The 17161-nt window shown below is 50.7% G+C and overlaps 1 protein-coding gene and 1 long non-coding RNA gene across 8 annotated transcripts in view; one reads left to right on the forward strand and one right to left on the reverse strand.

Moving 5' to 3' along the window:
* Positions 1–17161, reverse strand: part of Mideas (mitotic deacetylase associated SANT domain protein) — a 63565-nt gene that overhangs the window by 30455 nt on the left and 15949 nt on the right. Inside the window, exon 1 of one of the 5 annotated variants that reach the window (XM_078050504.1) lies at positions 9533–9556. The exons of 3 other annotated variants lie outside the window; for them this stretch is intronic. The gene's annotated coding sequence lies outside the window, so the exon portion shown is untranslated. Of the gene's footprint in view, positions 1–8866; positions 9006–9532; positions 9557–17161 lie in introns of those variants that run through there. One more of the 5 variants, XM_005321215.4, reaches the window with a different exon arrangement.
* LOC120886203 (uncharacterized) lies at positions 9494–15028 on the forward strand. Of its 3 annotated transcripts, none has more exons than XR_013439123.1 (3): positions 9494–12523; positions 12623–12724; positions 14412–15028. It is a non-coding gene; the product is annotated as an uncharacterized LOC120886203 (long non-coding RNA). The 3 variants fall into 3 exon arrangements; XR_013439124.1 differs by having other exon boundaries at positions 9494–11701; positions 11899–12724; XR_013439122.1 differs by having other exon boundaries at positions 9494–12724.

The following is a 17161-nucleotide window of genomic DNA, read 5'->3' on the forward strand; positions in this document are numbered from 1 at the left end:
CAGCACGGACTCTGCCCTTTTGTTCCCTCCCAGGGCGGCTGCTTTTCCTGGCCCACAGAATATAATGTTCTTCTCAGGAAATGATATCAGCCTCAGTCTGCTAGGTTCCCTTCCAGAACTTGGGGTACTGGTAAGAGCCCCTGGAAGCTGGCAGAGTGTAGACAGGGGGGAGCAGGGTGGCAGAGATGGGTTGGAAGCTGCAGGGTCAGCAGAACCTCTCTCTGGAATAAAGGCCTCCTACCACGTGGAGAAGGTGGCTTGGGCCTCTCTCCAGAGCCAGCTGGCAAAGCAAGGTCTAGCTGGGAAAGGCTGAACAGATTCCAAATATCAAGGGATACTGGAGTTCGCCCAGTCCAATTTCTCATTCCACACAGTAGCCCAGAGAAGGAAAGAAATTTGCCTTAGGACACCCAGCCAGGAGAATAGGAGGTCCCCAGAATCAAGGACTCCAATATAATGCTTCATGCTAAGGTTAATCCCAATACCTTTTTTTTTTCCTAATATTTTTTAGTTGTCAATGGACCTTTATTTTATTAATTTGTAGGCAGTGCTGAGAATCAAACCCAGTGCCTCACACATGCTAGGCAAGTGCCCTACTACTGAGCCACAACCCCAGGCCCTCATCAATACCTCTTAACATTTCTTGAGGGTGCTACGCATTACACACACTATACCTGTGCACAAGGTAAATATATTGCTCTCCCCATTTCTCCAGAAGAAACCTGGAAAGATCCCAGGGGTCAAATCACTTGCCTTAGGTCACAGTAGCACAGAGGCAAGGCCAGAACTGGAGTCCAGGCCTGCTTGTCTCCAGAGCTCTTTCTACAAACTCCCTCCCCAAGTTTCAGGCTTTGCCTCCGGCCTGGGTGCCACAGGCCATCTGGGAGATGTGACAGCAGCATCAGGTAGACTGCAGAAGCCTCTGGCCTGCTTGTGCCTTCCTCCTGAAGAGTGGCTTCAGCTGGCCTGAAAACTACTGTGATGTTCTGTGAGTGTGGCTGGTCAGCAGAGGTGGCTGCGAGAGGCCCAGCTACAGGTGATTCCCACCCCTGGGCCAACCTGAAGAAGACCCAACACCATCTCCCCCAGGAGGAGCCACACCCCTCCCACACACTCAAATCCTGTACCCACAATTGGCCAACAGCGCTTTAAAAATAAAGTCTCGACTCTCCCTTGCTTGTCAGATGTCCCAAATTCCCATGGGGCCCAGGCTCTAGTTCCTTCCTCTGGCCCCCTGAAGTCTGAATCCAATCAGCTCCGTGACAATGTGCCCCGCTCCACAGCACACTGAGCTCTAGCCATAACCACTCACCTCTGGGGGGACTTTTTCTGCCAAGAACATAAGTTCCTAAATAAAAAGCTGTTCCTGGCAAATGTCCTGAGTGGAGGAGACAACTAGTGCCCGTGCATGCCATGGTAGAAATCCTTATTTCATGGCTGATGGAAACCCTGAGAGGTAAGGTGACCATGGACCCATGGCCATCTGCTCAGGATATGTGGATGACTTCTTGGGGAGAGCTGTGGTCAGGGCTCCCAGGTGTACGCCCTCACATTTGGCACTGTCTCCCCAGACCTGGCATTGCTGGGGCCTTGACATTTGTTTGGCTCATCTCCTTCCCCAGCAGGGAGGTTCAGCAGTGGGTCTGTGTCTGGGGTCAAGGCTGAGGAACCTCCATCAGTCTAGGCTCTCCTGCAGTCCAGCTCTAGAAAAGGCCCACCTAGCAGTGGGGATGGGGGACACGCTGGGGTGGGTGTCTGCTGGTTTGGGGTGACAGTGAAGAATGCAGGTAATACTGCTAATGAGCAAGAAGCACAAACAGCTGCTGCCAGCAGTGAAGGGCTCCCAGCATGGCTGACGGAAAGGGCTGTGGAGTGGGCACAGACAGCTGCCTGTCTTACTCAGCCAACCATCAAGTCAGCATCGGCCCTTTCTCAGGCCTTGGTCAAGATGCAGGCCCTCTGCCAAATGCTTGCACATTCCTTGCATTTCTCCAATCTCTGAGCAGCTGCTGTAGGGCCTTTTCTCCTATGTTGATTTATTCTTTATTGTTCCTGAAATACACCCAGAGGCCTTTGGCACAGCACACCAGGCACCGGCACAGCATTCAGCCTAAGCACCAAGTACACACCAACCAGGCTCTCTGGGACCTGGGCCAAGCCAGCAGGAATGATAGGCTTGGGGTCAAACTCAGCAGCCAGAAAAGAAGACCCAAGATTCCACTTGCCCCCAGCCCAGGGTCCCCAGAGATAATCTCAGAACTACAGAGGCTGGGATGTGTTTAGAGAAGAGCAGATACATGGAAGGTCCCTGGAAGGCCTAAACAAAGCCTTTCCCTCCTCCCATGCAGGAATGACTGACCCAAATTCCTACCATCAGCAATGCATTCCAAAGGTAAGGTATTGTTCCCTGTGCACATTAAAAAAGTCAGGAGAAGTACGGTAAGAAGTGTGGTAAGAGGGTCAGACAGAATGCCTGATGGCTTTTCCCATCAGCAGCCCCTGTAAGCCTCGGGTTCCTTGTTAGTAAGTGAGCATAATAGCTTTGTCTTGTAAGTATTGTGAGATTAGATGAGATAATTCATAGATGAAGTGCCTGGCACAAACTGAGCACTCAATAAATGTGATTTCCTTCCCCCTTTGCTGAGTAGGGATAGCTCAGGTGTTAGTATCAGTCTATAAAACCTTGGGGGGAATGAAGGGCCTGTTTCTTCCAGGGCTGTGCAGGCAGGCACACAGGGCATCTGGCCTACAGACCCAGGAGACAGAGATGGCAGTCCAGAGCACGCACACACACAGCACAGGCCTCCTCTGGGCTCAGCTGTGCCAGCAGGGCCTGCAGGGACACAGTGGGGTAAGGGTATTTCTCACATGATACCTGGCAGAGCTCCCAGGCCCACAAGGAGGAGCCACCACCCTCTTAGGCTCAGTCTAAGAAAAGTAATAAAAGGGAAGGAAGGTGCCATTTTGCCTGAGGGAGTCTGAGGAAGGGTGGCCACAGGAAGTAGGAGCAGGGACACTAGAGACATTGGGCCTGCAGAAGGCAAGCAAGCCTGCCAAAGGCCACCACAGTGAATACTCCACAAGTGGAAGTGCCCGCCTGATTATTTTTGGCACCTCTTCTGCCCAGAGCCAGCAAAGAAAGGCAGCTGCCAACAACGTGGAAATGCTGTTTATGCTCAAGTGTGCAAGCTGGCAGCAAGGACAGAAGGAGCACTAGCAGCTACCATGCAGAGGCACCTCTGCCCACTTTCTTCCTCTCCTGACTGTCCCCGCAAGGCCCAATCTGTGCGTAGTATAGCTGACGTAGTATTATGGGTACTTCTGCTTTCACTCAGATCTGGCCTTCCAACCACAGAGCTCACACACGCACACACACACACACACACAAATAAATAACTATGGAGCCAGCTGAGGGATGGGCCACACCCAGGAGCCCAGACAGTATTCCTCTGGGCTCTTCTGCACTGAAGCAACCCTCTCAACTTCCAAACTGGGAGGGGCAGTGACCCCGGACAGGACACAGGCACAGCCACTCTTCCCCACCCCCTCCCTGGGGTGAAAGTGGAGCTTCTATGGCAACCTACAGCAATTCACAGCCTCCTGGCTTCCTCATTTGAAAGTGGAGTGGGACTAGATGTCCCAGAGGATTTTCCAGCACTGCAGTGACTCCCAGGAGCTGGGTAGTTCAGAACGATGACCTATGGCCAGCTGGGGCCTGAGATGGAACAAGGTCAGGTGAGGAGCCAGGTGCTGGTCCCAGGAGCTGCCAACAGGCAGGGAGGAGGAGGCTGAAGGGCCAACTGTCCTGAACTCTAGTTACCACTGAAGTTACCCTTCCCTTGCAGAAAACTGGCAAATTTGAGCCGCAGCAGACTGGACTGAGGCCTCTGTCTGCCCAGACTATTGGGAAAAGCTGGGGAGCAAAATCTCTCAACACATTCTTTCCTCTCTGGACCCCATTTCCCCAGAGAAATTGCATGACCTGAGGGAATCCCCTTCTGGCAGCAAGCCCAGGGTGCTTCCCTTTCTCCAGGCTTGCCTACCTCGTCCTGGCTGCTACCCTCCCCCTCCTCGAGACGCCTGCAGGAAGAAGCAGTGCCTGGAAAAAACGTTCTCACCACGAGGGAGCTCCTTGTGGCTGGAGAGAAAGACAGAGGGAAAAAGGAGCACCTTCCTAGTTGGCCGCAGCAGAGTCTGCGTTCCAGGAAGAGTGAAAGCAAGGCTACCAGAGAAGTCTGAGGCTGGGTCCACTCCTCCCCACCAGCCCCACAAACCGCAGCAGCAAATGCTTCCCGAAGGGAGACCCCCACCTCCACCCAGCAAAACCTCAGCTCTTCCCTGACATGTGGCAACTTTCTTATAATGCCTGGATGCTGCCCACACCGGTGCTCTATTTCAACAGTGAAAGGGCCAAGGTGATCCTTGGAAGGATGACTCCAAACCTCCATCCTGGTCACACTGAGAGGCCTAGGTGAAGCAAAGACAAGGGGACTTTTTCCTTCACTGAGAAAGCAACCTTCCTCCTGCCCTCACCCATGTGACCAGTTCAGCCTGGGGCCTGGGCGGGTAGGTTCCCCAGAGCACAAACTGATCTCTGGGAAGCTGAGCCCTTAACCCTTGTCTGCAGGGACAGAGTCCCTTGCTAAGGCACAAATGTGCCAGTGACTAGGCTCATCTAGCGGGTAGTGGGTCACAAACTTGTGCCCAGGGCCGTGGAAGTTAGAAAACAAGCTTCATTTGCATAAGCACAGGACACTGCTTTCCTACCATAAGCAGGACATCCTTCTTTTCCTGTTCCCTAGTAGGAGCAAAAAGCAACAGCAGCTGGACCAGGAGCTAGTGAAATGATAGCCACCATTGGCTGAGTTCCTACTATGTGCCAGTCGCTTTATACACATGATCTTGTTTAGTTTTCACGGAAATCCTGTGAAATACTACATCCTTCCCATTTTACGCGGAAGGAAACTGAGGCTTAGGAAGTTAAGCAATGCCCAAAGCACACTGCAAATAAAAAATGTGGAGTATGAACCTGAGCCTGAGCAGGTCTCATTCCCCTACACCTACCAGACTTCCTTCAGTGTCCCTGCCAGGGTAACTGGCCACACACCATCAAGAATGGTGTTCTAAGTGTGGGGGTAGAAGTGGGTGTTGACAAGTTTTGCTTGATGGCTCTGGAATCTGAACTGATGCCCCCACTAACTACTATTGCTTCCAAGTGTGTGACTGTGAGAGTAAATGTGCGTTGTGCTGGGGTGGAGGGAGGGTGATCTGGATTCCAAAGAGCAGTTTCCAGCACTAAAGTTATGCTGTAATGCTTCTGATTCATAAAATGAGCTCACAGTCTCATAGTACCCTGAATGTTGCTTTGAATGCAAATGTGGATCCCTTAGTAAGAGTTGGGATTTCAGTAGGCTCCACCTAGCCCCAGCCCAGCGAACAATTTCCTTCAGCCCCACACATTCAGAGTACTAATAGCAAAAGCAATATCTTCGACCAAATACAACCACTGGCTGCATTTCCTGCAGCCTGCAGTGAATCAGGGAAGGAGCTGCTGCAGCTGTTCCTGCACCAGGGCATGTGCACACAGGAGGGTGCCAACCTAGCCTGGCAGAAGGAAATATGCAGGTTAGCAGATACCAGGGCAGGAGGCTCCACAACTCTTTCACTCTTTTCCTTTCAGTAAGGATGATGAGAGGTTCTAGAAGGCCAGCTTCAGGGCACTGCCAGGAAACTGGGTTCATCAACACCACAATCATTCATAGGAGACTGATCCTTTTGAAACTAATGACACAGTATAAAGAGGTCCCAGCAGCAGAGACTCATTGTGCCTTCCACATGCCAAGTCCACATTTTTTTCTTTATTTTTCTTTCTTTATTTATTTATTTTGTAGTATTAGGAATTAAACCCCATTCAGGGCCTTGTGCAAGCACTCTACCACTGAGCTACATCCTCAGCCCTTTTTATTTTACTTTGAGACACAGTCTTGCTAAATTGCTGAGGCCTGTCTCAAACTTTGATCCTCCAGCCTCAGCTTCTCGAGTAGCTCAGATTACAGGTGTCCACCACTGTTCACTCATTCAACTTACTTCAACAAGTAAGGTACTACACACCTACTGGATGCCAGGCACTGGGGAACAACAAAGAACTTACACTGGAACAGAGACTACAATTCCCAAACACTCAGAGCCCTCACGGCAACTCTGCAAAAGGAGATATGAAAACTAGCCTGAGTCTATAATTTTGACTACCACACTGCAGTACGTGCACAAATAACTACGTAAGATGACAAAGGTAAGACCTTCTTCTGAACACTCATTGTCATAAGACCTAAGAAGTGGCATTTGAAACCGAACTAGAAGGAAAAGCAAGAGTATCCCAGCCATTTGTGGCCACTCTCTCTTCACCATGAGCGGGGTTTTCTTCTTGGAGACCCAACTACGAGAGGGGCTATCAAGGCTAAAAATTCTTGACCCAGGCCCATTTACCTTCTAAGACACACACCAAGCACAGACACCCAATCACCCTCCCACTCCCCTCTTGCTCCAGAAGTCTTGGCTCCACTGAGCAACCTTTCCTGGGTCTTTTTTTTTTTTTTTTTTTTTTAAGAGAGAGAGAGAGAGAGAGAGAGAGAGAGAGAGAGAGAATTTTTAATATTTATTTTTTTTTAGTTTTCAGCGGACACAACATCTTTGTTTGTATGTGGTGTTGAGGATCAAACCCGGGCCGCACGCATGCCAACGCGATACCGCTTGAGCCACATCCCCAGCCCCTTTCCTGGGTCTTAAAACCACAGGAGGCCCTCAATTGCAGCTATACTGCATGTTGTCTTTTTTTTTTTCCATTTATTAAAAGCAGGAGGCCAAGGGGTCAAACATGGGGCTATTTTTAAATCCATGTTTAAAGTTAAGCTCTCATCCCTGTGGGCACTCTGGAGTAGGCTGACAGAGCCAGGGAGAGTCCGGGTTCTGCCTGATGCGTGGAGAGGCCACACTGGAAGTAGACAGGGCTGCCCCAGAGCAAACTGTATAAACTGGGGGGTCATCCTCAAGGTTCTTCACCTCCTTGTCCCCTGGGCACTACATAGACCAGAGAAACAGCCAGAGGCCAATCCAATTAGAGTGGAGACTGGACTAGAGCCATGCAATGAGAGGTTTATGAATGTTTATACCGGTATTATTCACTGTTCAGAACAGGAGAAAAAGAGGACCCATATATTCTCAACCTGGGAAAGTTCATCCCCTCCCTTTGGTTCTGAAGCCATCTAACACCTGTGGGAAGGGTGCATTTCTCTGATTCTAAAGGGGCAAGCAGCACACCTTCCCGGGCAGCCTCCTGAGGAAGATCTGTGGTCTCTCCCCTCAATCCAGGATCCCAAGGTACAAGTGGCTTCTTAGAGCTGTAAATTCTTCCACCTTCACCAAGACCTCCCTCAGTTCTGAAGGTAGATAATACCTCCAGGCTAGGTAGGCTCCCTCTGCTGGAGGAAGCCAGACACCCTCTCCCCTCCCCAGCCACAGCTGCCAACAGGGATGGGGCACACACGTGCCACAGCAGCTTCCATGGCCAGCCAGGACCAGCCAGCACTCTCCCACTCTCCAGTGAGCTCCACATGCTGGCGTCCAACACAGGATGGTAGAGGCAGGAAGTAGCCACCGAAGTTGTGGCCAACAGAGTTTTAAATGGGGCAAGTAACTTCCCCTTTCATCCTTCCAGCAGCTAGAGGATGAGCAGGTACGCTCAGTGGCCTCCCCTTTGGGTGGCAAGCACCTCCTTCAGGTCTGCTTGGGGCTGAGGCTTGAAAGCTCTAGGGTGCACCAGGCTCCTCAGCCTCCAGTCAGCCTTTACCCAGAGTGGGTGGGGGCCCAGGAGGAGCAAGCTGGTGCTCATGCTCCTCTGTGAATGTTCTCTCTCTCTCTCTCTCTCTCTCTCTCTCTCTCTCTCTCTCTCTCTCTCTCTTTTTTTTTTTTTTGGTGGTGGTGGTGAGGTGATTAACTCCACGGAGCCAGCCGTATGCAGGGCCCAAAAGAACCTGGGCTCCGGCGTTCCCGACTACCACCCCGCATCACAGCACCTGGGCAGGCGCCGCGCGGGCTCCGAGGGCCGCTGCGGCGCGGGCGTGCGGGGGCGGGCAAGGCAGATGACAGGTCTGAGGTGCGCCAGCAGCGCCAGGGTGCGCGGGGTGAGGCGGCTCTGCGCTCGCCCGCCTGCCCGCCCGCGCTCAACGCTCCAGTCTAGGCCTCTAGTACACTTGCTCCAGTTCCCTTCCTCCCGTGCACCTCTGCCCCCCAGAGTCCCGGCGCCGACACAGTGCCCCAGCCCACTTTCCCGAGCATGCTGGAAAGGAAAAGGGCTTCAGCGCCAAGTTTCCGCAGCTCGCCAGCCCCTCGCCGCGCCTCCGGGGCCTGAGCTCCGTCACGCCAGCAGGTCCCTAAGGACACCACGTTTCGCACGGGCAGAGGAGGAGCAGTCGTGTTCCTGAGCCGCCGCCGCGGCCGCCGCGGGCTGGGAGGCTTGGAGGGTTTTCCTGCCGGGGCCGCGCCCGGGTGGGCGGGGGCCGCGCGCGAGCTGCGTAGCTGCACAAACACCGTGGGGTTGCGCTGCACACGCAGCTGCGGGCGCAGGGTGAGGGCCGCGCGGGAGTGGACTGCGGGCAGCCCACGCGCGTTCACACGCACCAGCTCCCACCGCCGCCCAGGCCTTAGAAGTTGGCGCGTGGCGGCCCCGGTGTCCCCGCACCCGGGCTCCGGGCCGCGCCTGCAGAGCTGCAGCCCGTGGAGCGAGTAGCCACCGTTTGCGCGCCGCCAGGGTCTCCTAGCTGCCCCCGCCGCGTGCAGGCCTCGGCCGCCTGCTGTGTAGCCCACTTACCCCGCTCCTGCCTGAGCTCGGGCCTCTGCTGTCCCCCTTCCGCCGCGGGCCGCAGCCTTCGGTCGCCTCCTGGACTCCGGCCGCTTGCACGCACTCTCCGATTTTAAAAACAAACAGGCGCCGTCGCCTCCCCGCGGTATTCGCAGGTCTTCCACCAGCCAGCGCCTCCCAAAGCTGGGAAGTTTGCTGGCAGGGCCCGGGCGGGACGCGTGGGCTGTCACCCCCCGCTTGCGGCGCAGGAACCTCGGCGCGCCCCGCGCCGGTACTGTCCACCTCGCGAGCGCTCTTCCCTCCCTCTGTGTCACCCCCAGTCCTGCGATGCAGTGTCAGGATTGCACGGCTCTGACTCATCGGTTGAGCTCACAGCTTGAAAAAAAGAGAGAGAGAGAGAGAGGGCGAGAGGCAACAGCGAAGGAGGACTCTGGCGTGCTACAAAGGATTGCACAACTCGAGGCTGGGAGCGCTGAGCGCCCAGCGGCCGGCCGGCGCGCGCCGCACCGCGGCGAGCAGGAACCAGCTCTACCACTTCATCAGCACAACTGTCTCCGGGCAGCCTCTCCGCCAGCAGGCCCAGCGCCGCCCACTTCCTGCGACCAAATAAGGCCGAGGAAGGCGTCTTTAAACCTCCGGCGGCTGCCCGGGCTGGGGATTTCCAGCAGACCTCACCTCCACTCCGGAGTCGGTCGCCACCCTCCCCCATCTCAGGCCGGCGCCCCCGATGGCTTAGCTGGAACTAACAGGCCACGCGGCTCGTTCCTTGCACACCAAGGTCAGGAAGAGACGGTGACGAAATGTTTGGAAACCCATCAAGCCTGCCAGGAAACTGTGTGTGATGTTGGGGAGGGCACAAGTCGCTTTCTTCCACAAAAGAAAACTCTGGCTTTGGATACGGTAAATGGTGCACAGTCCTCTCCAAGACACTTCATTAACAGCCTCCCTGAGTGTCACTTTCTGGCCCACCGGCATCCACCAGCCTCCCAATGGTATCAGGGTTATGGAGAAATAGGCCCCACGAAGGACCCACAAGGCCATTACTTAGGTGATGAAAAGCTCCTGGGTTGAATTCTAGGCCAGGTTGGGAAACTTTTCTCTCCAGGCGCACATTTCTCCCTGCCTTCTCTAAATATCCCCCTGATAAAATTTTCTGGTCCAAGTCCTGTTGCTTGTTTGCCTGACTGGAGGGAAGATGGGAAACAACTGCAACCGAGCAGGAGGTCTTGCAGGGCCAGAGGAAACTCAGGGGAAAGTGCTCTGTTTTTCCTTCCATGATTTTGGTGTTTTGTTATTCTTTTAAGGAGATGAGTCAAAAAGAGAATTTCCTTTGAAGGAAAAACCATCGAAGAATGAATATACTGTTTTGGTAGTTACTTTTCCCTGTGGCCCATCCTAAGAGTCTGATGCATCCCTTGTCTTCTTAGAAGAGCAGAATATGATTCTCTCATACGCCCTGAGCCTACAGGACTTTCACACTCCCCATCCCCCACACTCCCATACCTCCCACCCCTCCTAAGGAGTGGATGCCAACATGAGGACCTTCTACTTAGAAACCCTGCAAAACTACACTTAGCTCCTAAGTCTCCTAGGTCTCTCCCTCCTCTTCTACAGCTTTGCTGGCTGGCTTACCTGTTATGCACCAGGAAGTCACACCTCACTCAGAGGAAAAGGGCTTATTTGTCCCATATTATGACAGATATGTCAAAGTAATGACCACTTAAAATAATCTTATCTACAAAATACCAGTAATTATGCCAAGGGACTAGATCCGATGACCTCTTAAAATGCCATCAAATTTAAGATCCATCTTTCTACATTTGTAAAAAGTGAATGGAGGAGCCAGGGAAACCACCTTCTACAGAAAAAAGCCCAAGCTCCCAGATTTAGCATCCAAGATGACTGTATTGCTCCTGACAAGTCTCACAGCATTTCCCATACAGCCTACTGAACAAGGCTGTGTGTGAGAGAGCTGTATCCCTCTTATTCTGTGCATGAGGACTCAGGTTCAGAAAGGTTATGTGCATTGCACGAGGTCACAAGGCAAGCCAGTTATCTGTCACTTCTCTGCTCTTCTTCCAATCTCCCACAGAGTAAGATAGCAAACAATCAAGGGACTAAGGTGCTCAGGCATGTAGCCTGGCCTTACCCCTAGTAGAGGATAGACTCTCAGAAACTCAGTGTAAAAAGCCTTTTTGCTCTTTCTATTTGCCAGTTTCTTCCCTCCCACTGGCAACTCATCCAAGTGAAGGAAACAAAAGCCAAACCTCTTGGCCTCCAATGCCCGCTGCTGCCAGGTTCTTCTGCAGAACTGCAGCCATCCTGACCTCCCCTGAGGGCCCACCCCTGCAACTGGCTTGGGGCCAGCCCAGAGGAAGCCCCAGAGCGCAAGCGTAGACCAGCCCAGGGACATTCCCAACTAACAAGAAAACCCAGCTGGGAGCACATTCTTAGAAGAGCCTCCATGATGCGCCAGGGCCCAGCCTCCAGGAAAGAAGTGGGAGCCACTCCAAAGGACACTCCCCAGCTCTGTCCTGCAAGGACTTCCTCCCTGTCCCACACTGGGCTGCCTGATCCAGGAACAGCATGGGGAGTGGACGCAAGAGATACTGAAAAGTCAGTTACCCTGAAGGAACCCTGCTCATCTTGGCGCAGCACAACCTTTCGTTCAGACTAAACTTCCAAATTTGGGCCATCTCAGAGAGAGGAAAGGGGGCACATGGATGCTCAGGAAAGGAGGACTCAGAGACTATTCCCTGCTTGGCAGGAGGAGAAGTCTATAGCCACAGAAGGCAGAAGAGGGTGTGCAAAGAAAGCTGCGGCCTTTCCGGGAAAGACCTGCAGGTCAGTCTTGCTGCAGATATGACAATGCAGAATCACTGACATGTGAAGTGAAAGTTTTGGTTTTAAAAGCCCTAGCACCTCCTTCAAGCCTCTGGGACAACTAAGAAGGTGACCTTTTGAGGTTGGGGGTGGGGAGGTCTTCTTTAGACTTTACCCATAGAGTGATATTTTCCCTACCGTCCCCCTTCTTCACACAGCACCCCTTCTTCACACAGCACGGGAAAGAGAGGAGTACTGAGCTCCAGTTCCTGGGAGGTAATTGTTGAGAAAGAAACACTCCAGGAAGCAAAGGACCTTGGACAAGTTTTCAAACTCCAGGTTCCAGTGAGGGTAGAGTTTTATTTCAGAGGCTTCCTAGCATCGCATTGGCTCTCTGCTCTGGATTCTGTTTGGAGTGGCCCAGCACTGCGCTGCATAGTCCTCCCCTATGTCCAGACCATTAAAATCTTCCAAAGGTAAATTTTATGGTATATCAATTATATCTCAATAAAGCTGTTGAAAAATAAAAGCTTCCAAGGAAGCCAGGATCTCAACACCACCCTGACCTGCCCCAGGCCTGCATGCCTTTTTCCACTGTCCCTTCTCTGCTAGGATCTTTCCATCTAGGCCACCACATGTAGTGTGGTAAGTGCTTAAACTTTAGAGTGTGAGGAATCAGGGGAACAAATACTGTTGAGGGCATCACAAAATGCCAGGTTTCATATTGTGTTCCTACTGTCAATTCCCTTTGCAGAATAAAGGTCCTACCTCCAGGACGTCATTGCCTACGGTTATAACCGAAGAAAGAGAAAGTTGTAAAAATAATAAGGAACCAGGACTGAGGTTGGGTCTTGTCTAACTAAAATAAACCTATTGCATGATCTTAGGAAAGTTGCCGCTAAACCTTCTCTGAGCTTCACTTTTTTTTTTGGCTCCCAATAGATGTGCCATGTTGGTTGCATGAACAAGGAAAGAGTGCCCAAGTTCAAGGGGCCTGAAAGGATCAACTGGACAAAAGAGTGTTTTACAACTGCAGCATGCTATGTAAGCATAAGGGCTTATACCTGTTATTCTTAACTATTTTACCCTAAAGTTCCTTCTCCCAAAAAAGCTTCTCCCTTTCCAGGCAAGATTTTTTTTTCCTCCTGAAAAGACCCCACTGAGTGATACCTCTGTTAGGAACCTCTGTTGGGATCTGCCCAGGGAAACGTTTTCCAGCATTTATTCAGTGTCCCGTTTGAGGTATTCCTCCAAGGCCACCCTTCGTGTCCTTTCCACCACTCTTTCCCACAGTGCTGTCACCACTCTGACGGCTGTACCTTCCCCTCACCCCTTCTTTCTTTTTTTAAAAAATATTTTTTTTAGCTGTAGATACACACAATACCTTTCTTTTATTTATTTATTTTTAGGTGGTGCTAGGGATCGAACCCAGCGCCTGCTGCATGCTAATGCTCTACCACTGAGATACAACCCCAGCACCTCCTCACCCTTCTTACCTGGTCCTTTGAGGGAAGCAGAGAGCTCAAAACCACCCCAGGCACTAAGTTAAGCCACTGTATATTGAGATGTCACTGTACTCTCTAATACCCTTGAAACCCCAGAGGACCCCCTCTCAGCTCACACTTACTTCACCTGTTCTGGGGCAGGGCCATGCCTGCCACACCAGCCCACAGCTGTCTGCATCTCTCGACCCTCCCACCTGCCCCTCCCTGGCCTCCTTCCCCTACAGGCCTGGGCCAGGTTCTGAGTGCCTTTGTCAGCCCTGAGAGGGAACTTCTGTAGATGTTCCCAGTTGCTGCTGTCACTCTGGGAGAGACGTCTGGCTTGGTGTAGGGAGAAGGACAAAACAGGTGTGACTGCCAGGGAGGGCACCGAACAGAAACACTCTTCTTCACAGAGGGAGAGCTGCCAGCTTCCCTGAGCCTTGACTTCAGCACAGTCCCACATTCCCTGCAGAAGGAGCCCTGGACCCTCACTGACTGTCCTCTGGTGCCTGGCTTCCCTATTTTGTGGCAGTGGTCCAGGAGAAATGGGATCCCCAGAGATAAAATGAGTGCCATGGGGCATGCTTTCAAGTATTATTTTTAAAAGTTTTTTTTAAAAGTATTTATCTTTTAGTTGTAGTTGGACACAATATGTTTATGTTATTTATTTATATGTGGTGCTGAGGATCAAACCCAGGGCCTCACACGTGCTAGGCAAGTGCTCTACCTCCTGCTGAGCCACAACCCCAGTCCTAAAGCATCATTTTTAAATTAAAAAAAAAATACTGATAAGTGGTAGACTAGAATCTAAAATTCATCTTCAAGGGAGCGTGCAGGTTAAAAGCATAGGTTAAGACCTGAATTTGGCTCATACTAACCTCGTGACTTGAAGCAAGGTACTTAATCACTTAGTTTTCACATCTGCAAAATGAAGATGGTAAGAACTTACAAGTGTCTGGTACACATTAAATCTTTGATAGGTGTTGACTATAATTTTTTTTCCCCATCTCCTAACTGATCTCCTTGCTTCTAGTCTTATTTACATCCAGACTGCCCTCAGAGTGCTCCTCTTCCCCTTAGCTCCTGCGTAAAGCTGGGTCTGTAGCCAGACTGTTAACACAACACCCAGCTCTGCCCCAGCCCCATCCTGACCACTGCCAAAGAACCTGAAGTTCCCCAAGACACTTGCTTTCTCGCTTTCTTACTCCTCACACTCATACTCCGCCTCCCTCTTCCTTGACCTGCAGTTAAACCCACACCCAGGTCTCGGAGCAGACTGGCGCGTCACAGCAGTTCTTCCAGGAATCCTTCCTTGACTCCAAGCGGAGGAAGACTGCTGGAGTATATCCTGTTGGAGCTCTCCCGGATCCCCTTTATCAGGCTGATGTCTCATCCCCCAGCAACTGTGAGCACACAGTTGTCCTCCAAAGAAGCCTCTGGTGGGACCAATTCTGTGCTGGGTAGTTCCTGCTGTGGGACTCCCTGTGAGCTCCAGCAACACATCCTTCCTTGCTTAACTGCTCTTCCTGTCTACACTGCCTTCTTCCTACTGAGGGCTCTTCCTAAATAAACCCTGGAATCCAAACACCTTCTTGGCCTCTGCTCCTAAGGATCAGAAGAGTCACTCTCTCCCCTAAACTCCCATGGCATCCTGGTTATCTTTACTCCATTGCCTACATATTATTCTGCTCTGCTTCCTGTACCATCTTGGGGGTGAGCGCCCTATGGTCCAGGATCAGAGGTCCTCAAGGGCACAGCCTAGATCTTCCTCCCCTTGCTATCTGTGGTGATGCTTGTGATAAATGCATGAATGAAACAGTATATATGAAAATTTTAAATAATAAAATATAACATATCATTATTACTTTTATTCCTATTCTATTTCATTGATTCAAAAAGGTATTTTCCCACTCTAATATCTCAGAAATCAGGATGCTTCTTCAAATTGACAGCATATGATTTTTTCTTTCTTTTTTTTTTTTTTTGGTGTGTGTGTGTGAGAGAGAGAGAGAGAGAGAGAGAGAGAGTGTTGTGTGTGTGTGAGACAGAGAGAGAGAGAGGAGAGAGAGAGAGATGGGGTCTCACTATGATGCTCAGCTTGACTTTGAAGTTCTGGGTTCAAGTGATCCTCCTGCCTCAGCCTCCCAAATAGCTAGGACTACAGGAGTGTGCCACCACACCCAGCTTGCATGTATGGCTTAATTAGCAAAATTTTCTCTTTCTTAGCAGTACATAAAATAATGGTGCATATTATAATCAATGGCTTCTTGGGTTCAATGGTGTATGGTGTTATTATTCTTATTACAACTGACACTTGGTCTCCTGGTTCTGTGGCCTACAGTGCCAAGTCCTCAGAGCTGTATCTGAGCTTAGTAGCCCTGAAATTTTCACAAAATGACCTCTAGAAATGCCCATGAAAGCAGGTCTATGTAGAATAACCTCTGGATTGAGAATCATGTGAGCAAAGTTCTAAACCTGGTTCTTCCTCTAATTTTCTGGATGACCCTACATAGGACCTATGTAACTTCTGTCAAGCTTCTGCTACACGCTTGACACAATGCAGGCCCACTGGATCCACTCAGCACCCTGGGAGGAAGCCATTATCCCCATTTTATAGATAAGGAAGCTGAGGTTCAAAAAGGTTAAATGGCTCTCCCAAGGTCATACAGATGGAAATCAACCCTTGGACCCTGATTCTCTCTCTCTACGATATGACAGAGAATATCTCTCTGGGCCTGTTTCCCCAATAAGGAAGTTAAATAAAATGAGGGGTCATAGACTGCAGCCTGACAAGCCATTTTCCCTCATGGGTGTATTTTTTCCACCCATATATTATGTTTTATTTTGATTGAATTTATTACCAACTTTTTTTTTTAATCAGAAGACTTAAACTTTTTAAACATTTTAAAACTCAGAATTTCTGGTTCATCATGAAAAAAAAAATAGAACACAGGCCACAGTGAGCCTTCCTTCTGCAAGAGGAATGGTGCTTGGCTGCAACTCATACATTCCAGTTTTCTGTTGGTCCCACCCCTTCCTAGGCCATGGGTCACTGTCATTTATCATCACACTTGTGCAAGCCCCCTAGACTAGATGAACTCCAGTGCTCTCTCCAGCTCTAGCAGCCTGCAGGTCTTCCCCAGACTCTCTCAGAGCAGCTCCCTCCAAGGAGATCACTTTATGACACACACACACACACACCCCAAGAACCATACAGACAAGCCTCCTGCCTCCCTTCAACCGCCTACCCTTCAGCTCCCATTCCAGGGATCCCTAGTATCTGTCACTCATACCCCTAGTAGTCAGAGGGCTGAGGGCTAGAGTTGCTGGGGTGGTGAACCAGAGAAGGGGGGTGGGGATGGGGGTGGCGCAGACTGGCAGCAGAGAGGGAGGAAAGGAGGAAGGATTCTGTTTCCCAGCAGGAAAGTGGTTCACAGAGATAAATGTAAAAAGGAGGCTCCCCAGTTGCAGGAGATGAGCAGGGTTTGACACATGAGGAAACACAAACAGCAAATCATCAAGAGGAAAAATGTACAGTCTCAGCAGCAATTTAGGATATGCAAATTAGAACACCATTAAGGTCCCATTATGGCCCCAGTCAACGTGAAAATAAGTAAATAAATAAGACAAGAATGCAGCCGTTGGCAAGGTTATGGGGGAACAGCTGCACATACGTTACTGTGCTACCATAAACTGTTTAAATCTTTCTAGAATGTGATTTGGCATTGTGTTGCCACAGTCTAAGGCTCTGACCACGTAATTACAGTGAAAATAATCTAAAATACCACCACAAGAGTAGTGCCTGTATATAGAACCAAAAAACAAAAAATGAAATCCCTGCAGATTCTTGTATGTATGATAGGGTAATGGAGCAAAATATGAATGAGCTCAATAAATGGACCAATCCAAAGAAACTACTTGATGAAATCATGTGAAGTGACAAAATCAGCACAAAGAAATATGTTGAGGGGGACTTACAAAGTTTTATGTTAACACT

This window comes from Ictidomys tridecemlineatus, chromosome 5 (genome assembly GCF_052094955.1).
Source record: "Ictidomys tridecemlineatus isolate mIctTri1 chromosome 5, mIctTri1.hap1, whole genome shotgun sequence".
NCBI lineage: Eukaryota > Metazoa > Chordata > Mammalia > Rodentia > Sciuridae > Ictidomys > Ictidomys tridecemlineatus.